This window comes from Sus scrofa, chromosome 1 (genome assembly GCF_000003025.6).
Source record: "Sus scrofa isolate TJ Tabasco breed Duroc chromosome 1, Sscrofa11.1, whole genome shotgun sequence".
Taxonomy (NCBI): domain Eukaryota; kingdom Metazoa; phylum Chordata; class Mammalia; order Artiodactyla; family Suidae; genus Sus; species Sus scrofa.
In genome coordinates, this window is record NC_010443.5 from 65,638,570 (window position 1) to 65,661,642 (window position 23,073).

The window sequence follows — 23,073 nt, forward strand, 5'->3', positions numbered from 1 at the left end:
CAACCTATACCTGTGGAGGGTTTGATACTTTTATCTCTTTGAAAAGTCACATTAAAATCTGTTTTGCATTATTGTTTTTCTCATCTCCCCTGTAATAACCTCTAGTTTCCTCCCAAATTCCTACTAAGGACACTAGCTTTGTTCTGGTGGAGTGGAGCATTTTATAGAAAGGGAAATAAAGTATGGCCTTCCACATATCACCCCTCTGCTGAGACCAGAGTATCATTTTGAGAGAAGAAAATTTACTGAAATTCCATAAGTGACCAGTTGCCATAACAGGCCTAGGAGGGATGGGAAAAAGGGAGCAAAAAGGGAGAAGCAATTATACTGGGGGAGGGGGGCGTCTATCCTTTTTTTCAGATGTGTTGTAAGAAGACCCTTAAAGAGAAGGCATACTTGGGCTATTTCTTTGCTTTTATTGATACTGAAAGATAATTTATACACTTTTCTCAATGGAAGGAAAGGGGTTGGTCAAATGGATGGACTGAGAATCTGTGGTGCCGCCCAGAGATTGGCCAAAATTCTTACTGTAACTCTTCTTTGTGTGCTAAGACAACTTTCTATGAAAAGTCGATTTGATAAAGCAGCAAAGTCTCTACAAAGAATATGGAGACGTCAGTGCTCTAGAAATAGTCTGAGGGGTAGAGAATGTCAAATATTTGTCCAACTATCCTGGTTAGTGATTTTTTTGAAACCTTCCCGGTATGGGAACCACCTCCGCCCGTGCCCCCTCCAACCCTGAACACACACGCATGGACATGAAACACACATGCATGCCCAGTAAGAAGAGAGAGAGACAAATATTACTGTGAATTAGGTAATTTAATAGTGTCTTGACTGTTTTAGGCCACTAGGTTTCTACTTCCTCAACTAGAGCAATGTTAATAACCCCCTAGTGATCCAATTAAAAAGAGAATGAATGTACTATGCAAAAACCAAAAAAAAAAAAAAAAAAAAGAGCTTCTCTAACCATCATGATCCTGTGGGAAATACACTCCACAAAATACATATGCAGTTTCAATCAATACCCTAACCTTGAAATAATTCAACAAAATATTTGATAAATAGTGTAGATGTGTGGGCATATGAACACACATACATACACACACACACACATGTGCACACACATACACACACTAACACATAAATGTGCTCTTCATATATAGAGAGATGGAACCACTCAGAGATTGCTCCTGGTGGGTATAAAAGTCAGACGAGCAGGCCACAAATGTCTCGTCCATGTGTAAATATCACCCTTTTATCTGCAGCTACAGCTGCTACTTTTGAACGCTTAAAAGAGACAAGACTACCCACAGACAAAGCTGCTGCCAAAACTCCACCCAAGGACTTTGAATCCCAAGGAAAAAAAAAGGCTTCCTCCTGTCAAAAAGATGCTTGGGAATATGCTGGATCAGAAGGAAGACACTTTTTGCATAGCCTTTTGAGAAAACCACAATTTTAAAGTATTAGTCATAATTAATGCAAGAAGATCCTCTCCTTGTAGACAGGTAAAATAAGGCTAAAATCGTTTCACTAGTCATCAAGGAGCTGAAGTCTGGCTAATGAATTATGTTGCTGAATTAACTGAAGGGAAAAAAAGGGAAATGAAAAAAATCTGTGATCCACTCTGAAAACATTTAGGGATAAATTTGAAGTTCCAATTCACTGAACATATCTGTAAAGTTTATTATAACTCCAAAGTTACCAGTTTAAATTGGCTTCTTCCTGAAGATTGGAGTGTATAAATTGCCTAGAGATGGAGAAAGAGGCGTTGTTTCTCACCAAAAATGGAGCTCAATTTCAAAGAAGCTACTTCATAACTTGAATTATTCTATCTAATAGAAGTTACCTTCCACAGAAAGATAGTGTGAAGTGTGGCAATCACAGGTCATGTGTACCCTCTGTCTAAATAGTTCTCAGATTCTTTCAGTTAAATATATATTCTTGAGCCTACCAGTGTTCCTGCACTGTGTAAAAACTGTGTTTCCTGTGCTTTAAGATATGAAAGTTTAAAACACCAAGAATGTTTCCACGTCAGTGCATTTAACTGAGTGTGTGTGTGTGTGTGTGTGTGTGTGTGTGTGTGTGTGTGTGTGTGTCTTTTTAGGGCTGCACCCATGGCACATGGAAGTTCCCAGGCTAGGGGTCAAATGTGAGCTACAACTGCTGGCCTACACAGCCATAGCCACAGCAACGTGGGCTCCAAGCTGGGTCTGTGACCTACACCACAGCTCACAGCAATGCCAGATCCCTGACCCACTGTGCAAGGCCAGGGATCAAACCCACATCCTCATGGATACTAGTCGGATTTGTTTCCACTGTGCCACAACGGGAACTCCCTGATTTTTATTTATTTTTTATTTATTTATTTTTTTGCTTTTTAAGGGTGTCCCTGAGGCATATGGAAATTCCCAGGCTAGGGGTCTAATCGGACCTGTAGCTGCCAGCCTATGCCAGAGCCACAGCAATGCAGGGTCTGAGCCGCGTCTGTGACCTATACCGCAGCTCACAGCAATCCCGGATTCTTAATCCACTGAGCAAGGTCAGGGATCAAACCCATGTCTTCATGGATACTAGCCGGGTTTGTTAACAACTGAGCCATGACGGGAACTTCCCCTAACTGATTTTTAAAGGTCTACTTTATTTTTTCCATACAAGGAATAACCAAAGGGCTAACCTATTTGTATAATGCACATTTAATGAATGTAATCTGTCCATTTTATGAGTCCAAGTAAAAATCTTTCATATACTAAGTAACTGTACAATAAATATATATACTTATATATTACTATAGAAGACACTGCTATAATTCTTATGCAAATATATAAATATACATCTACTCCTATCTATTCATGTGTAAATGAATATACATTTATAGGTGAATGCTGGGTCTTTATAAGGAATATTTTTGAAAATAAAAAAGAAATTCAAGAAATATTTTAAGGGCTACTACCAAGAAAATTAAAGCGCTAATTTTAAGAATTATCACGGTTTTATAAAAGAATAACCAGGGAAAATTTGAAAAGTAAGAAGAAGATGTTCTAATCTATCCTACAAGCTATTAAAACATATTAAAAAACCTACCATAATGAAAACAATTTGGTGTTCAAATTGTTTGTTTCTTCCTTTGAATGCCTTTAATCTTTAGTTGGGATCTCTGTTCTCTCTTCTCTGTGTCTGTTGCCTCTCTCATGATTTTAATTTATTTGCTACAGTTTCTTCTGTTTGAGAGCAACTGATTGGGGAGCTTAAGAAAAATAATGTTGGCTACTTCTGAAGTTGTCTGGTCTCAATAAACTACCTTGCCCTGTCACCATTGCAGAATTAACATTTTGCAATGCATAGGATAGAAGCAAAGTACCTCACGTTCAAAACGCTGTATGTATGTCAGTGTGGAACATCAAAAGCGCTGGTGCAGCAATTCATCGATTCTGTGAGTGCCAACCAGAAAACACTGTGCCTACATGACTCAGCAGCCAGCCAAGGAGAGGTCATCCACCAGAACAGGCTGGTAATTAGGTATGGTTCCCAACAGCTGGTTGACCCCCATCTCACTTCCTGTAATTAAACCTGTTGCATGCGTCTCATTTACCACCGAGTCTTCATGTAACGTAAAAAACGGATCAATTTGGGAAGAGCCACCAAGCAGTAGATGTCATCAGCAATAACTTTATTCTACACCAAGCTCTCCACTCCACGCCTTCGCACCTGTGCTGTCCTCTTGCCTGGAACATGGCCACAGTACCCCTCCCCTCTCTATTACGCTTTCCTTAATATTGCTTACTCATGGCTTCTGTTTCTTTTAAATGGTAAGTTATTCCCGCTTATGAACTTAATTTCACAGTCATCTTCAATTTCACTGCAGACATGACTTACTTCAAAGCCATCTCCCCAATATTATGTCACTTGGTTCTGTAAATTGTCACTCCTCTCTTCTTGGACAGCACCCTGGTGCTTCTGTTTATCGCAAGCTCTTATCAGTAGACAATGTGTGAGCCTCTTTGTTTCTCTAGCTCCTTCACTGGACTGTAAGCTCCAAAGTACTAGGCAAGTGTTAGCTAATGATACCACTTTAGCACCTAAAACCAAAACGAACAAGCAATTCATATTTTAGCTTGTTTGGGAATGAAATTACTCTTGACTCTAAAGGTACTTATCAAAAAACAAAAACAACAACAAAAAAAAAAAAACCCAGAATATGCCCTAAACTTTTTCTTAAAATCCACTTACTTTTTCTAGCTAGGAAACCATAAGGCACCATCCCCTTACACCTGGATTCTGAGGACCCTCCTCGCTAGCACCCCACTTTCCATCCTGCTCACCTTTAGTTTTAAAATGCAAACTTAATCATCATATCAGTCACTTACTTAAACCTTTCCTTGGCTGTCCACGGAACTTAAGATAAGCTAACAAGTCTTAAGTATGACTTGCAAGCTCAGCCTATCTGGTCCCCGCCTACCTCTGCAGCTCCATCCTCTCTATACAACCTGATGTTCACCAAGTGTGTTCCCAGCTCAACTGCTGTTCCTTCTATACCTGGACTATCCCCTGCCCTTCAAAACCCCTCAACACAACCTCCCCTCTCCTGGATGATCCATTCTCACCCTTTGGGTCTCAGAGGTTACCTTGTTTCTCAATATGAAAATAGCCTCGCCTGTTATTTTCATTCAGGGAACATGCATTTTTTCCCCTCAGAGCATTTTTCCAATTTGTAATTGTATTCTCCTAGTAAACTTTAAGTCCTATGAGGGCAGGAATCGCACCTACTCTCCTTACGTACCCACAGTGCTCAGCTTGGGACCTATTTTTTTTTTTTTTTTTTTTTTTGTCTTTTGCCATTTGTTGGGCCGCTCCTGCGGCATATGGAGGTTCCCAGGCTAGGGGTCTAATCGGAGCTGTGACACCAGCCTATGCCAGAGCCACAGCAACGCGGGATCCGAGCCGCATCTGCGACCTACACCACAGCTCACGGCAACACCGGATCGTTAACCCACTGAGCAAGGGCAGGGATCGAACCCGCAACCTCATGGTTCCTAGTCGGATTCGTTAACCACTGCGCCACGACGGGAACTCCGGGACCTATTTTCTTGTGAATTCTGGATACATGCTTTGAATGAACAAGTGAGTAATAAAGGTGGCAAATGCAGGAGGACTTCAGAATAGAGAGTGATAACTGAGTCAGCTCCTTCCTGCCAGAGGACTTGCACCAAGGATGACATTGTCAGAGATGTCGTAGATTTAGAAGAGTGATTACAAGATTTCATGAAACGTTAAGAAACTTACAGAATGTTGCTGACTCAATTTTTCTGTATAATACTATTAAAACCAAAAATAATTCCAACTGGAATAACCATGACTTTATTTAGGAAGACAAATTTTCACACTAAAAACAAGGGGAAGAAAACCTCAAAATAAGGACAATTTAAGGATGAATCTAGCCTTATGAGACATAAAATCACCATGGTGTGCATGTGTGTGTGCAAGTGCACACACGTGTGCTTCTTTGTTTCCCTTTGGAAAATTCAGCAAGGACTGACTCAAATCCATGGACCAACTCTTGGCGAATACCAACCTGGATGAGAGGAGGGGATGCAGAAGGCAGACCAAGTGTGCAGAAGGGCTCCAGCCAAGATGCAGGTTTCGTGACAGAGAGGAAATGTTGACTAGAAAGACAGCAGAGACAAAATGCCTGGGCCGTTAAACAAAAAAATGCTTCCTTTCATTGTTCACACACAGAAATACCAGTGTTTCCAGTAGGAGGAGGAGCCAAAATGAAAGGGGGAGAAAAGGCCGCTCAACTGTTGATCAAGATTAGATTGAACATCTACACTGTGGCTTGCACCAGGTGGGGGCGGGGGGGGGATGTAGGAGAAATACCTGCTGTGCCTTCTGCACAAGGGACAGTGGGACCGGATGAAGGGCAGTGAAGTAGCAGCGCACTGGATTCAACACCAGCAGAGAGGCTGGAAGTAGACACAGAATGTTCAAGTTTGTCACTACAGAGAAGAAAATGAAGGCTACAAAATAGCAGTGGGAGTGACCGCCATTTTCTGCCCTCCTTACGTCCTCGTACCTGCCCCAGTGATGTGGTGCCCAGTGATGTGGTGCCCACTTCAGCTAACCTTGGCCCCACCCCCAAACATGAGACTGATTATCGCATTCTTCACCATTACACAGAAAGGAGGTTTAGAGTGGTTACCGTTCCAATTTATTAAGAATTAGGAAAAAAGGGAGGGGTGGGGAATCAGCCTGAAATAGGATTATGAACTCAATCCAAAGTCAAGATTGAAATTCTACCTCACCAAGATAGACTATTTAATCAAATACTGGCCACTATTAATTGTATTACTCAATGTACTTTGCCACAATTCAAGCTTTCCATTTTCAGAGAAGACTTTTATCCTTGCAGGTCCATAGTGCAGAATAAAGATACACCTCACTTTGTCCTAAATCTCTTCTTTTTTTCCCTGAATCAATTTTGTTTTAAATGCACTTCCAGGGTGTTCTATTTACAGGAACTATTGGCTATGCCAAGGAAGATATGAGTCAGCATTACAGTTTGTTCATTCTGAATGTGTATAGTTGCGGGTGCTGAGATGTAAGGTGGTTTAGTGTGGAGGCTCTCTCGAAGCCATAGACAGCACCGTCATGAAGCCCTACTCCTGGGCCATTCACTATGGCAACTTTACTCCCAGAACTTACGTCCTTTTGTAAAGCAGAGTGTTTATGGATGTGGATTACCACCCCTCAGCTCATTCTTTGCCTCTATTCAGAATTTAAAATATTGAGTGTTCTTCAACCAGTATATCCCTGTTCTCCTTTGAGCATTAGAAGACCTTGTTTCCAATTCTTCATGCCTCCACTCTCTTTGATATACAAGTGGCCTCATATCCCACTCATGGCTGCTAGGATGACTGCAAAGGACTTGGCCTTTCATGGAAGAAGGGATCATAAAAATACAAGTCCATGCTTACCTCTAAGTTTCTGTTCAGTGGTTTCCCGAGTCTCTGAAAATCCTATTTCAATAATGTGAACTTATATAGTTTAGACACGCACCTCTTTTCACATAGAATCTTGCACATGTCTTTATATAGGAACTTTAAAACTAAATTCCTACTCCAAATGCACCTAGAAGAGCAATTCTTGAAGCCTGCTTCATGTCCAACTATGTTTCATATTAACTGACTTGAAGTCTTCTAAAACAAAAGAGTAACAAATAGTATAAAATATTTCAAGAGGTTTTTCCACAGCACTTGGATGGAGGGGATGGTATGAAAAAAGTACCTATCATCTGAGGAATGGTTGGGTGGATTCCATGCTGTGGAATATTGTTACGCAGCTGTTAAAAAAAACAGTGATTTGAGTGTATACCTAACCAAAGGGGATATTCTTAATATGTTACTATTAGGTTAAAACAAAACCAAGTTTCAGAGAAATTTTTACAAGATGGCATCATTTTTGTAGAAAGCAAAAATACATATGCAGAGATGTATCTGTACATGCTGGTATGAGCTTGAAGAAAGGCCTGGGAAAAGTACACCAAACCTTTATAAGGCTGGTCTCAGTGAAATGGAAATGTAGGTAGAGGATGAGAAATTTTTCATTATCTATCTTGGTACTGTCTCATATGTTACAGCCAGCATGTGTTACTTGTAATTATAAAATAACATAACAAATACAAATTGAGAGGCAAATAGTTGCCTTATATCATGGGTCTATAATAAAATCTCAAAGCAGGAGAGTTTGTCTGATTTAAAATTTGTGAATTCTGATCACTCTATCGATAATATCTCAAAGATTGTTGGTATTTAGATGGGAGAAACTTTAAACTGTATGCCAATTTTGGTTTCGAAGCTGCAGTTTTCAATATAAAGAAAGGAATTCTGATACCAGCCGAGCATTTCCCAGCTCCTGCTCTCTGATGTTTCTCCCCATGACAGAAAAAAATCCGAAGCTTGTAAATCATAACCAGGATATTCTGAGAGAATTTCTGTTCTTGGTTTTCTCTGCCAATTATCTGTCCACTGACAAAGAATTAAAAAATAGTATAAGTGATTCGACATTTCGAAGAGCAAGAAAAATAACAGACAAGCCTGCAGTAGGCTGCCAGGTGCACGGCTCCTTAGCACCTTTACAGTCTTGTCAGGAAGTGAAGTGATGACACCAAGTTTTCCTATAAGAGTTTTCTTTCTCTGTGGACTTCTGGTTCCTACAAATGACTCTGTGATACTTCCTGTTCTTCCGCACATGATCATGACTGACCATCCCATTTCCCTACCCTTTCCCCTCACACAGAGACAACAAAAGTCTAGTTTTTTCCCTTCCTTCCTAGATGAACTGCAAACACATGATTTTGCAAAAATGAAGGCAGTGCTTCTAACATTTTCAGCAATGGTATGAGACATTCTGTAGTTTCAAAATTATACTCTCCTAGAGTTCCAAGACTTAGTAACAATGGTATTCCAAGAAGGAGAAGACTGCTACCATGTTCTTCAGGAGGATTACAATGACTTTCTGAGGATTAAAATGACCTTCTAACAGGCATTGCATCACAGGAATTCAAGTTTATTGCATAATTAATCAAAATCAAGTTAAATGGAATCTTTATCCAATTTTTAATTTCTTCATATATTAATGTACCTTGCCCTAGTCCAGAAAACCTCTTGGACTTTCCCCCTTTCTGGCCAAGATGAGCATCTGCAACTCATCCCTACACAGAACAGTTCACAAAGACAGACTGCCACATGACCCATGCTTTATTCCCATCTTTCCTCTCCTACCATCCCTCACCCAGTGCTCTCTTCCTCCTACCCTCCCTTCCTTTCTCTCTTTGATCTTCTCCTCTGTGTCTCGCATTCTGCTCCCTCACAAAGGTCCTGTTTCTACCCATCTCTTCTTCCTGAAGGAGCACCATCTTTGTCCCAGTTTCAACGATGTCCTCCAACAGGTCACTCTGGTTTGGAGTTCTGAGTTGACATTAAAGTTTTGATGCTGAGGTAGAAGAAACTCCCACACAGGGACCAGGCTGTGGTCATGGAAAAGGCACTATGGCCAAGTCAGGAAGCATCATTTCATTTCCCTTGGAGAGGAATGGAAAGAAGGTTGTAGCATGGAGTCGTGCTTCCTTTACCAAAAGTCCCTATGTACACCTCTGTAGGAGTTGTCACAAATAGGCTTACATTTGTTTATAGATTATTTTTTAAGCCTTTGAATATCTTATATAAATTCATGTGAAAGGTTACAAATGAACAAACAACAAAATAATGATAGTCATGCAAGAGATCCTTTGCGGTGATGAAGAAGAGAGAAGAGATGGCATTGCTGAGCTGGGAAGAGGAGTTACTTAGTGGACTCCTACAGAATGGGGGTGAGGCTGGCAGTAGTGCTATTCCGCCCTAGCCTCTGCTCCTTTGCTGCACCCGATTCCCTCAACCCACTTCACTCTGAGGGGGGTCCTTAGAAATACTTGACCTTGCAGGCAGAACCCTGAGACAGGAAACTGGGGAAAATCATAGCCCTTGTCCCTGAGGTATTTCTAATATCACTAATAGATGGATCAAAGGATTCCCTCCATGCCCCCAAATTATTAAACACATAAAAATAGCATCTTCTCTCATCTTTGTTTTTTAGCAACATAAACAATGATGCTATTTTTTCCTGAGTTATCTAAACTCCAAGAATCAAGTGATCTATAGTTTAGATACAGAGGTTCTTTATTATCGAAGAGTTGTTTTTAATTCAAGTTATTATTTTCACTTTAATTTGGGGGTTATATGTATAAAACCAGAAATACATATTTTAAAATCTTAATGGAATAATTAGTCACACAAGTCACTGAGATATTTGGTGAAAATATACTGTATTCTGAGCAGGATAATCTTCCTTTATTGCAGATGGAGGAAAAGTTGTAAAGTCTTGGGAAAGAAAATGGTTTTGGTGAACAGCTCCTGGGTATGTGGGCCAATCACAGCCAATTAGAGGCTATTCATTAAGGGCCCAAAAGTGTTGCCTGGGTAGCAGATTAATAATGGCACAGACCTCTTTCAGGTTTCATGACAGGGCCTATTCTTTGCCAAATGTATCACATTTGAGAGTCTGTAGCCTGTTAAGTGTATTCACTAGGGGAAAAAAAAATTATAATTTCCTGAGTTTTAGGAATTATCTTTATGAAATTCCCCATATTTCCACAAAACTCCAATTTCTCAATAACTTTACAGAAAACAGTGCAAATTCACTAACTAGTAACTCATTAGAAAAATCTAGTATTTGTTGTACGAGCAAATGATGTGGTAAATCAAAGTGCTGCTCACACTTAAAGCCATAATTTATATTTTTCTACTTTCTGAGTTTCTCTCTTCTCATGTGTCCTATTTCCCCTTTTGACTAAAATAAAAGAGCAATTTGAGATAACTTGAGGAGAGAATCTGCAGTTTAACTGGATTCTCTGCTCTAAATTTTCCTTTCTTTTTGGTTTTCTCCCTCATCTCTTCCCTCCCTGGTTTCCTCCGTTATAGCTGCATCCTCATCACCATCAAATAGCCCCTGTCGTTACCCCATGTAACCTGCAGGAGCAGAATTCTGGGCACCAGAGGCAGGGCCACCAAAGTATAACATACCTTCTGTGCCCTCCAGGAGCTGGCAGCCTAATCAAGGAGGCAAAACACATACATATAGGTACACACATCTTTCCTGCCCTCATTCTTTCACCCTCCAAATACCTACTGAGCACCTCCTACACGTCATACTCTGTGTTAGGTGATTTTAAAAAAAGAAGATCACCCTAGCAACAATGACCAAAGTAGCTAACACAGCAAAATACAATAATCACCAAATGTCTCACAGTCCAAAAGTGTTATGGAAGACCAGAAGAAAAGAGATTTAAAATTGAAGGAAGGGATCACAGACTCTAAACAGAAGAGACAGAGTGGCAAACTATAGGATGAGGATGAGCATCATCAATTACCCCAACCTGTGAGAGTAACATCAGAAAGAGCTGTCCCTCTTAAGACCCTCATCAGTGATCTTTAGGACATATAGCCCAGTATGTGGGGCTAAAACCTGGGGTGACTGGAGAGTTAATATTGAAATCTGCTCTATATAAATAAAAATAAATTTGAAATTGGGGCTCTATGTTCCTTCTCTACCATAACTCATATTTTGGGGGTTGATCTGGAGTTGGGGATAAAGAACTAGAATTCGAAGACCTGAGCTTAAGCCCTATTTCTGTTTATTTACATGGCATTAAGGATGATTAGAAATTCCAAATTGCACTGTAGATGGTTAACTATTATTTGTCCCTAAAATGCTAAGTGATTCTGCTAAATTTCATTTGTCCTTAAAAAATGGTATTTATTAGTCTTTGAAAAAAAGAATTATTGAGAGAGGAGGTAACATCATTTTTAGGAGTCTCTGTAGTACAACAAAACTAAAGAGTTTGTATTTACAGTAATTACTAGAAAAAGGAAAAGGAATTCCAAATATGAATGTATTTTATGACATTTTTCTTTCTCCCTCATAGGTGGAAGACCAAGTGAAATGACACATTCGTAACTATCACCAGAAAACACCCCCCACACACATATACGTTCATCAGATACTAGAATTCTTGAAAGACAAATCGTTGTTGTTGTTATTTTAATTCTAACTCAGCCTCATTCCAATATTTTTTAAAGAGTCCTTATGCAGTTTTCGAGCTAATTATTTACCAAGTAGAAATTGGAAAGGATTCAGTCTGGACAAAGTCCATTTTAATGTAATTGTTCTGGTGTTTAGTGCATCCTAGTATTTGTCATCTGTTGCTCTTGCTTTGCATTCAAAGGGTTTTGGATATGATGCCCTTAAAAAAAAAAAAAAAAAAAAAAAAAAAAAAAAAAAAAAAACCTGCAGTATTGTGTGGTACAGCACCACTTCATTGTAATGCAGAATGCATAGCTTCAAGTGTTTGCAACACTCTCCAGCCAGTTCCTTTCACACTGAAAATAGACACAGGGCCAATGTGAGTGCACACTTTTTTTTTTTTTCCAGCTCCACTAATCTTGCAGCTGACATCTTAGCAAACAATTAAGCATTCAAGAAAGTTTACGAAATTTAAAGCCAAATTGCCAGCCACTCCCTACTGATAATCTCAGTCACACATTTTGCCAGAAATTGTAAGGAAATATGGTCACTTTAAAGGGACAAACTCTATCATTATTCAGCAGCAGAAACACCTGGACCAACCAATGGCTGATATATTTCATTTATTAAAATTCTTTTTTGTTGTTGTTGTTAGAGAAACAAAGACTTTTGGGGGAAACCCAACAGGGCTTTACCTGAAATCTGTGTCATTTGTCAAACATTAAGTATTTATTTTTAAAAGATCTGCAAAAGCCACAATGAATCCCCTACACAGCTTTCCTTGGGAAGTCATAGGTAAAAATATTTAATATAAGAGGCTACTAGAATTTCCCATTCCCAAGGGGGCTGTAAAGAGATTGTCATCAAATTCCAATTTTGGGTGGGGAAAAAAGATCCTTTCTTTCTGTTTTCTTTCCAGTCATAATGCACCCTAAGAGTATTACACAGAAGTGCTTTTCTGGACCACAACGTAACTCTCCAGTCACCCCAGGTTTTAGCCCCACATACTGGGCTATATGTCCTAAAGATCACTGATGAGGGTCTTAAGAGGGACAGCTCTTTCTGATGTTACTCTCACAGGTTGGGGTAATTGATGATGCTCATCCTCCTACCAACACAACGGAACTACACTCTGTGCCCCACCTCTGCCCTCAGTCACCTGACCATTTTCTAAGATCATTTAAAAATCAGCCAAAGCCAGCTTATCATTGCTGACAACCCTGCAGGGCTCCACTACCCCTGGCATAAAAAGCAAAATCACTACTCAGGAATTCTGGTTCCAACCTTTCTGCATCAGACAAACAGATTTACGGAGCACTGAAACAGCCATCAGAGTACAAAGTGCTTTCTAGATGCCCCTGTGCACATGGCATGTCTGTGCATAAAGTGTTTCCTGCATTTTAACCACCTTTACCATTCCCAAACTTGCCATTGCTCCTTTCCTCAAGCAGGTCAGGACATTCTCTAGAAAGTTTTTTATCTCTACTCAAGTCCTTGGCACCTCCTCAGAATTTCAGCAGCATGGTATTTTAAATGCTAATTGCCATTTTAGGCAGAAATCTTTTTTTTCCCCCAACTAAATTATAAGACAAGATAAAGGATCCGTAGGCAGTTTGTAATATAGTGCCTGGGAAAGGGTATTCTTGGTTTTCACAGAACTTTATTAATGATATTTTTTTAAAAGCTACACCCTGAAAGGGAGAATAAATACATTGATTCAAGACTGATAGTCTTATAGTGACCCTAAAATTTTCAGAAGAAAAATCACATTATAAATGTGCAGCCTGTGGAATAAGGAAAATAGTTTGCTGTCTCTTCACGTACGGGACAGCCTATGTGACCTGAAATCAGCACCAAAGTCCAGTCTCATCCTTCTTCAATCCTGATTCTGTGGCTTTGGGAACATAAGTTTATCTTCACTTTCTTTCAGTTGGCCTTTTTCAAGGAAAGGAAATTAAAATGTACCTTTCCCAGGAATGTGGTGACACGTTATAGTTTTGGAGAAATATTTAAATAATGGGAATCAGGCTCATAAAAGTTTCCTTATTCATTTCAGATGATATTTCAACAGAAACAAGATTGGCTGGTTCTTACTGAGTTGCTTTCACTCTGTGACTCCTTGTCTACCAAACCTGGAAGCTCTCAGTCTCTTCATGTGAGTCTGAATCCCTGTCCATCGCTTAGTTCTCCACATTATCACCAAGAGAGAGCCTGTTCCGGGCGATCTAGCTACTGCCAAGCCATTAAAAGATTTTATCTTTTTAAATCTTTCTCTACATTCTGCATGTAACAATTTATTTGTTTTTTTCACAGAATACTTACAGAGCTCTAATGGCATTAGATACCCGACATTCAATAGGTTGGATGGCACTTGGTGGCACTGGCCTCGGAGCATTCAATGAGAATACTGTTTGGTTCTTTTTCATTTTAATTGCTGGAATGGCTGTGGATATAAGTTGCTTTGCACAAAAGGGTGACAAATAATGATGAAAGACACCAGAGTGCTCTCATGTGTGGCTTCGTCAAGAAGGAGAAAAGAGATTATTGCAGCTGAACTGATCACATGGAATTTGCTGGGCCCTCTTTTCCCCCCACCCTCACCCCCCATTGCCACCGGGTGCCTCAACTGAAATGCAGTTCTTACAGACTAGGAAGGATCCAGCTGAATAACACACAAAAATTGATCCTATTAACAATGATCTTTAGAATGTTCAAGGACATAACGCCGCTTTTGTGAGGTTCCAACATAAGCATTCTCAAATCCTTAAAGGAGCAAATTGTTTCTGGTTCTGTCATTTTCTTCCTCGGGAACTGTTGCCTCAAAACAGAGCTGCTTCGGGAGGCGGGGAAGGGGAGGGAGAAGGAGAGCACAGCCTCCAATTTAAGACAATGCTTAAGCCAGGCTTCCCCCCCAACAACTGACCGGCCCTTATATTTTTAATTAACATTTTAATTCTTAAGATCATTGAAGATTAGGCAAATATGTTAATGTTGCAAAATCAATACTAAAAAAGTATCAGAAGAAATAAAAGTAAAATTAATTACTTTATGATCTACCAGGTTTTCAATTGTTCTTTTGTTTAAACACACACACACACACACACACACACACACACACACACCAAAACAACTCTTCATTACTCTTACAGAAAGGATCAGTGATCTTCGAGGAAAAAAAATCCGTGTCCCAATTTACTGAACATTTATGTGCTTGATAAAGTCTGGATCTCTCAACCCTCATCCTGGTGGCAAAGTAGATTTTCTGTTTGGCAGCTCTGGGGAAAACTGGGTTCCTTCCTACCGCAGGAGTTACTACTTTTTTCTCTCCTCTTCCTTCTGTTTTAGGGACTTGCCTCTGATACCTGAGAGGCTGTTTTTCTCATAGTTGCATCCTCTGCCTTCAACTGAGCTCTGCTCCCAGTGTTCAGCCTCCCTACTCAGCAGCCAGATTTCAGGCCCTCACCACCCATCCCTGCCTCAAAGTTTCTCTGGTAGTTTCCTTATTTAAGCCATTAGAAGCATCCTATAAAAACCGGTAATTCCTGACAGGATAAATAAATATATGTGCATATTGCATCAACACTTCTGCAAGAGGATGCTGGCTCTTTTGGACCCTGATTTTAGATCTGTCAAAATAGAAGCACTCTTTCTCCCCCTCTCTCTCTTCTTCCTTCCTAATCAAGCTGCTACATGCAGGTATTTTCATTATGACATGGGGAGCCTTCTCTACAAAAATGTGGGCTTTATGTTCAGAATATATGCTGCCTGGGCTTACAGAAGCCAGAGAAAATTGACTGATGACTACAGGTTGTGGTTTTGAACTTCTCTCAAAGGATACTTTATAAATAAGGCCAATAGTGACAATCCTGCATTAAAAGAGAATGCCTATAATTAGGCCTCGGACACACATATTAATAAATGAGTTTCAGCTCTGTCCTCCCACAATAGAGCCCCATCATTTCCATCAAGGAATCTGAGTCTAGAGAAATGTTTTCCTTCATTAAATTCTGCTCATTCAGTGTGGTGGCTTTTTCCAGTTCTTTAAAATCCGGGTAGAAAAGATTTATTTGGAAGAAGGGCAGCTTCTCTATACCCCTCCCCAAACCAAAATCTGGGAGTAGGAAAAATGATGGGCCTTTATCATTTTCTCTAACCCACGCTCCCTTTGTGGGACAATATGGCTTTCTATTGAAGGGGGCAACAGTGGGGGAGGATTGGGGTCTGTGTACAGCTGAAGCCCCCAGGGGCAGACAAGATAAGGTTTAGTATTTTAGTGTCACAAGAATGTTTTTAAAAGATGGAAAATGGATAATGAAGAAGAATCTGGAATTGAGAGGGGAACTCTGTGATCAAAGAAAGGGGCTTTCCATCGCACAAGTCCTCCTCGATGTGGTGGGAGAGGGTACAAAAGCCCTCACATGGAAACCCCTTTTTATCCTGAGTGACCACAGTTCATTTCTGGAATGGCCGGTTTTAGAGTTTCCCAATCATCCATGGTGAATAATATTTTATGTCTAGAAAGCACTTCTATGTATAGCTGTCAATACACGTAGTTGCTGATAATGAGTCAAGTGGCTTGTTCGTTGTTTGTTTTATGGTATGCTGAGAGAGAAAAATTTAGAATTAAGGATTTGCTATTGTTAATCAGACTTTCCCACCTTCCATGCTCTCAAGTAAGAAGCCAGAAAAGACTTTATAAATGCTAAGACAGTGAAAAATGTTACCAGCGTCCATTCTCATTTCGCTTGGCCCAGACACTTCTCTTTTTGAAATAGAAAACCTGGTTCATTGTTGAGATTAATGCTGTAGTTTTTAACAGGATCTTTCAACACCTAATGGGCTCAACAGAACCAGTAACCCTAACTCTTCTAGTAGGTGTCCCCATAACATTTCTTTACAAGTTTAAATTTCAATTTTTTTATACCAAACAAACAAACAAACAAAACTGGTGTTCTGTATAGTTTAAAACCATTCTTATCGACAGTGGGAGGACTAGCTCTTCCATGTCAGGAAAAGGTCTTTTTGGAAGCCTCGGAAGAGTCCAAGGTTTTATTCTTCTGTCCCACGTACAGTGGGAGGGAAAATGAGAAGTTTGAATGGGCTCTGAAAGAACTGTTCTTTGTGCATCTCACTCCCTCCTGATGCGGTGTGTGTTCCAGGAAAGAGGACAGGCACTGAGACGAAACACAAAAATCAAAATGGATTTTACTCCGCCTTCAGTAAACAGCATGGCACAAAAGTCCATTGTGCTAAGAGATAACCGCTAAGATGAATGGAGTTGGCTGTCACGGAGGTGACTGTGGGGCTGGTCTCTATTGGATCACAGTCCAGGACTGAATTCCTTTCTGGTTCATCAGGGTCTGTTGGTACCACAGGAAGTGTCATGATCCTTTTTTTCACTAGGGCCAGATGGTGTCCTTTTTGAGGCCTTACTAATGCCCAGTTTTCCACATGTAAAACTCCTGGGAAAATGACCTAACTCACAGCTGCTTAGTGAGGCTTGAGCAGATCTTTAGAAAGACTTCTGTCAAGAGCAAGAAGGTTGTACCACTAACAGGATAAGGGGGGAGGCTGCAGCCAGAAATGTATCAATTACAAACTATTTTTAAACTACTATCATACTTTGAATTGTAATTTGCACAGTGTATGTCTTCATAGGCAGTGGCTGAAAGGCGAGTTCACAAAAGCTGCTAATTGCTAGGGCTGCTGATTGTTTTCTCACAGAAGTTGTACCTTCCTTGAGAGCAGATGGCCTGAATAAGAAGAGAAAATGTGGTCCAGAAGGGTCGGGAAAGGACAAAAAGTGAAAGATTCCCTAGATAGCTGCAAGGAGCCTGGGGAGAGGGGAGGGACCTCGGTGTTCAAAAGAGCTGGAAAAAGTGGAAACTTTTGATGTATGTGGCTTGTGTTTACCAATGAATTGAATGATTCCCAAGGGCGGGCGACTGCAGGTGTGATATTCAGAAAGCAAGATGTCTTTTCTATGAACTGAGTTATGGTGAGAAGACATCCACATTGTGATAGAGGTCAGTGAGATTCACTGAAAGTTACTGTAGGATTTTTCTCCCACCCCAGAAAGCACTGGTAATAATTACTTTGGGGATAAAGCTACTCTTAATAACGTCATTGAATCTTTACTTATTTTTGTGTGTTGTGTAGTAATTGATTCCTGCTTCTTTGTGTGTTTTTCCCTTTGTGGAAATTTTTTTTTTTAATCTAGATTGTTTTCAGCTTGTTTCAAAAGGCTCTGTCTAGCTGTTAGAGTTTTCATTATATTTTAATTAATGTGTGACAAATGGCAGATTTCTCCTGTCATGTTTGAATAGTATGTTGAAGTTTTTTCAAAAATCTAAAGCCAGGTATAAAATAGGTTTGTGGCTTTTTTATTCCAACCTGTACAAAAAAAAAATTAGTACCATCTCTTTGCAAACAAGTGAAATATCAAATAACTGTGATGGGAATCTACTTCCTTAAAGTTACTTTTTTTCCAACTCTGTAAATTTATCCAAATTTGCTTAACTTTTATGTTACAAAAATCTAATAATGTATTACTGGGGAGGAGAAGAAAAACTTATGTGAAACATTTGGCTTGTGTTTTCAATCAAGTGCCTAACTTTATGATTACTGAAAGAAATATCTCAATAACACGTTTTAAATTGAACAATTGCCGTGTAGCAAATGGCAGACGAGTAATATGAGAAGGATGTACTAACTTAGCAATTTTTATTCTCTCTGAGCTTTTTGATAAAGGCATACAAGATGGTGATTAGCTCTCTTTACTACTCAGAACCTAAAAAGCATCAATATCAATAATTTGTAATTACTGACTTAATTGCTGAGGAATATCTCATAGAACCCTGCCTCCCTCAGGTAACTTATTATGGCTTATGCCCAGATGTGAATTGTTATAAAAGTAAGGCAACATCCATAAAGTACATTTTAGTGAGAGGCTGCCAACCTCAGAGGATGACTGCTATTTTGCTCAAGTGGTACCAGTTTTGTTCACACTTTAAATGCCCATCTCCTCAGGGCACTTGGAACTCTAAGTTTAGGACCCTCATCTGAGAGGGTAGTAGGCAAGGAAGGCCATTCTCCTCTGGTTAGCAATCAGCAGCATTTGAACAAAGACCCCAAAACTTTAATTAAAGGCATCACTTATCAGTTTGCTAGTCTTTAACTTTCTCTTTGGACAATAATACAACTCACTTGAATCAGCTTCAAAAATAATTCTGCTGACTGGTATTGGTTTCTCTTTTGTTTTGAGAACAGATGCAGGTATCCTGCGTGCATGTAGGATCCATGTTGAACAGCTAAGGAGCCCTAGAGATGGAACCAGGATTTCCTCCGCTGGGTCAGTTACATGCAGCCAGGCTTTTAGCAGAAACTAGCCTTCTGTCTCCTTCCTTTCATGGGCAGGGTTATGTTTTGTTGTGGCACAAAGAAATTCTTCCCTCTCTTGTTCACAAAGCCCCACAGCACTAGCTCTCCTTTATTACTGCTCTTTTCTTTCTCTGAATGCTATATTTTTTTATTTACATAAGAATTCTTGTAGATGTTTTATTTACATATGCATTCGCTCATTTTGGATGAGTGAAAGGAAGTGTGGAAAGCCTAAACCCCAGAGCACATTTTTACAAAGACTAAAAGCCACCTCTGAAGCTGTCCATGTCCCAGAAAGTAACTCTAATCTTGCTTTTATTTGTCTTAATTATTGAGTCTTCCTCTTCATATCTTGAGTAGAAATTTGGAAGGTTTTCAGTGTCTTTCCAAGCATCAAGTTTGATGCTATGTAGTTTTGTTTTACGGAGACAAGGAGGAAGAAAAGGGTGTCCTGTGAAGAAAGGCTCTCTGAATTGGGAGATGCTGTTCAATTATTACAATGAATTGAACAAGAAAGAAATAATGATGTTGAGCCCCAGATAAGTGACCATAATAGTTTTATCTATAAAATTTTAAGATGTGACCAGAGAAAAGCATATACTTTCAAAACCATCAAAACTTAGCCTTTAACATTAGTCATGATTTAAATAAATTCTGACGTTTTTTCAAAAATATCCAATCTACAGAGTTTGGAAATTCAAATAGTCAGTGCAGTGTTAACTGATAGCAGAAACTAGAGCCTCCATTTTTTTTCAATATTATAACTTCTGGGAGGTGGGGTGAGACTCCCTTACTGAAAATTGTATTGAAATTTTTTATATTGACTTATGAAAGTTATTTCTCAAACAAAAGAGTTAATCTTGAAAAAAAATCCCTTCATTTAGCTTTCATGTTGTGGGAATGCGTGAAATATACTTTGCCTCATTTTTAAAAGGTGTACTAAATAAAGAGATAATCCTTCCTGTCTCTTCAGAATTCACATGTGGTTGAAAAAAGTAACTTCTTAAGAATTTACCCTATGAACAGTTAGAATCTTCCAGATGAGATTTTACTCACATTTTTTTTTGTTTTTTATCAACAAATATTAATTGGAGCTACTACTCTACCAGGAAATTAGGTTAGACATGAGCAGTACAGAAAAAGAATCAGACATAGACCCTCTTCCTATGATGTCAAAATAGGATATGATGTCAATGGGATCCTGTGATGACAAGTCCACTAGGGAAAAAATATAAAGACTGGAGGATGTCCTAGATATCAGTATCTCAATCCCATCACATCTTTTTCCTCTCCTTTAAGTTTCTGAAGACATAGTAGAAGCCTTAATGTACAATAAGAGCTCAGCACATACTAATGGTTATTAAGTTTTAACTATTGCCACTCAATACGCCACCAAAAAGTATTGCTTGATTCATTCTTTACAGTATTCCTGGACAAGGCTGCTACCGCTTGATGCTGCTGTTATTTAATCTGTTTTCTGGATTATTTGGAGTACTCCAAAATCTTCATATTAATTCAAATTGTAAAACGACTTTTGGTTCATTAAAATTGCAGTTTTGTTATTCGTGGGTTGTGAAAGAGTCTTAAACCTAGGTCACCTGCTCAGTCTTTGGATCTTGCATCTTTTACTAACACATTCACCTGCAAGTTAGCTAAGAAAGACCTGCTGACCACGCAGGCACCCCCATAGCAGGAGCATCATTAAGAAGCAAGGGGTTATAAACCCACATATTTTGAAAGTGGAAGGAAATTTCAAGATCATCCAACATTCTCATTCTACTTAAAAGTTAAAGGTGAGGAGGTGCTTTATCTTACTCATCTATGATACCCGAAACACGAAGATAATAATAATACCATAAAGTTTGTGCCTGGCATAGTGTTCAGAATTTTGTATACATTATCTCATTCTTACCATACAATCTGAAATGGTGCTCATTTCTGCATTTTTGTGGATAAGAAAACTGAGGCTCTTAGAGGTTAAGTAATGTGCTCAGGTTCCTTGGTCAGTAAAGAAAAGAGCCCAATGGCAGTCTGACTCCAAAACCTAAATTCCACCTCCCACCATTACTCTAGCATATAATTTTACCCGAGATGCAAATAAATGAGTTGAATTTATAATATTAAAATGTCCTGGTTGATATACTCAATGAATGTAGAAAGTAAGAGGGAGAGAGGGATGGAGTGAGGAATATTGGAAGAAAGAAACCTCATTCAAAATATCACTGAGTACCACCATAACTTCCATGTTTTCTAATTTAGGTCCTTTGGTCCTTTCAGTCCAATATTACAATTCTTAAAACCAGATTGTACCAGATTATTATTCCATGACTCTTAATTAGCAAACTCAGGAGATTAAGTAAACTGTATCAGGTCAATAGGATAAAAGTTATTACATAATATGAAAGGCTTCCTGATATTGATCTAAAAGTATTAACATTGTTACCTCACCACACACTGGAAAAAAAATCACATTAAAACCTTTACAGTTAGTTATATAAACATTGCAAACTTTAAAATAAAATTAACGTTGTTAAATTCAATAATCTAAATATACTTTATAAATCAAATAGATTACCTTCTTTATAATGGATAAACATTACATTTTACATAAATTTATTAACTAAAGATATTTAAGGCAAAACCCATTGGCATAAAAATTCAGAATTTATTTCTATTTATGAATGAATGCTTTTTCATGTATTTTAAAAGTGATGTATTTTTTAGGTAATTCTAGTGTATATGTATAAAATATGTATACTATATTAATCTTTAAAAATAAAATCAACAGATTCTTCCAGTAATTTTTCATGAGACAAGCTATGTAGGGTATTATATATTAAAATTTCACTACAATGTAAAGCATTGATGAGCACTTTGTCATAAATAATTGTTTTTTCTCCCCCTCAGGTATTCTTTATAAAGCATTTTGAAATTGTCAAATAGTTTCCATATTCACTACTATTGTTATTATAGTTAAACTACTGCTTTAAAACACATTACTGTTGCCATTACTTAATAATTAGTTCTATACCTTGTATTAAGTACCTACTATGTGCTTTACTTGAACCAGGAACATAGCCTAATACAGGAATGACATCAGACTTTTTTTTTTCCCCCTTGGGGATTTATTTGCTGGTTCTTTATTAAATATTTTAAGTTTCTAGTTATTTAAAGAGAAAATGACAAAACCAGCAGCCACCATTTTTAGGATGGCTATTATTTATTTATTTTTATTACTCAATGAATTTATTACATTTATAGTTGTACAATGATCATCACAATCCAATTTTATAGGATTTCCATCCCACAACCCCAGCACATCCCCCCACCACCCAAACTGTTTCCTTTGGAAACCGTAAGTTCTTCAAAGTCTGAGTTTATATCTGCTCTGCAAAGAAGTTCATTGTGTCCTTTTTTCAGATTCCACATGTCAGTGAAAGCATTTGATGTTGGTGTCATTGTATGACTGACTTCACTTAGCGTGATAATTTCTAGGTCCATCAAGGTTGCTGCAAATGCCACTGTTTCATCCCTTTTAATGGCTGAGTAATATTCCATTGTGTTTATGTACCGCTTCTTCTTTATCCACTCCCTCTGTCAATGGAAATTCAGGTTGTTTCCATGTCTTGTCTGTTGTATACAGTGAACATCGGGGTACATGTGTCTTTTCGAGTCATGGTTTTCTCTGGATAGATGCCCAGGAGTGGGATTGCTAGATCAAATGGGAATTCTATGTTTAGTTTTCTGAGGCATCTCCATACTGTTTTCCACAGTGGTTACACCAATTTACAATCCCACCAACAGTGTAATAGGGTTCCTTTTTCTCCACACCCTCTCCAGCACTTATTGTTTGTAGACTTTTTGATGATGGTGATTCTGGCTGGTGTAAGGTGGTACCTCACAGTGGCTTGGATTTGCATTTCTCTAATAATGAGTGATGTTGAACATCTTTTCATGTGTTTTTTGGCCATCTGTATGTCTTCTTTGGAGAACTGTCTGTTTAGATCTTTGGCCCATTTTTTGATGGGGTCGTTTGTTTTTTTGGTATTGAGCCATAGGGGGTCTTTAAAAATTTTG

General features: G+C 38.8%; 1 long non-coding RNA gene across 3 annotated transcripts in view; it reads right to left on the bottom strand.

Moving 5' to 3' along the window:
• The window catches only part of LOC106508906, a 369,867-nt gene that overhangs the window by 239,189 nt on the left and 107,605 nt on the right, over positions 1–23,073 (bottom strand). Inside the window, exons 3-4 of one of the 3 annotated variants that reach the window (XR_002338704.1) lie at positions 5,878–9,079; positions 5,065–5,663 (exon numbers count right to left, since the gene is read on the bottom strand). The exons of the other annotated variants lie outside the window; for them this stretch is intronic. This is a non-coding gene — a long non-coding RNA (uncharacterized LOC106508906). Of the gene's footprint in view, positions 1–5,064; positions 5,664–5,877; positions 9,080–23,073 lie in introns of those variants that run through there. 3 annotated transcript variants of the gene reach the window in all.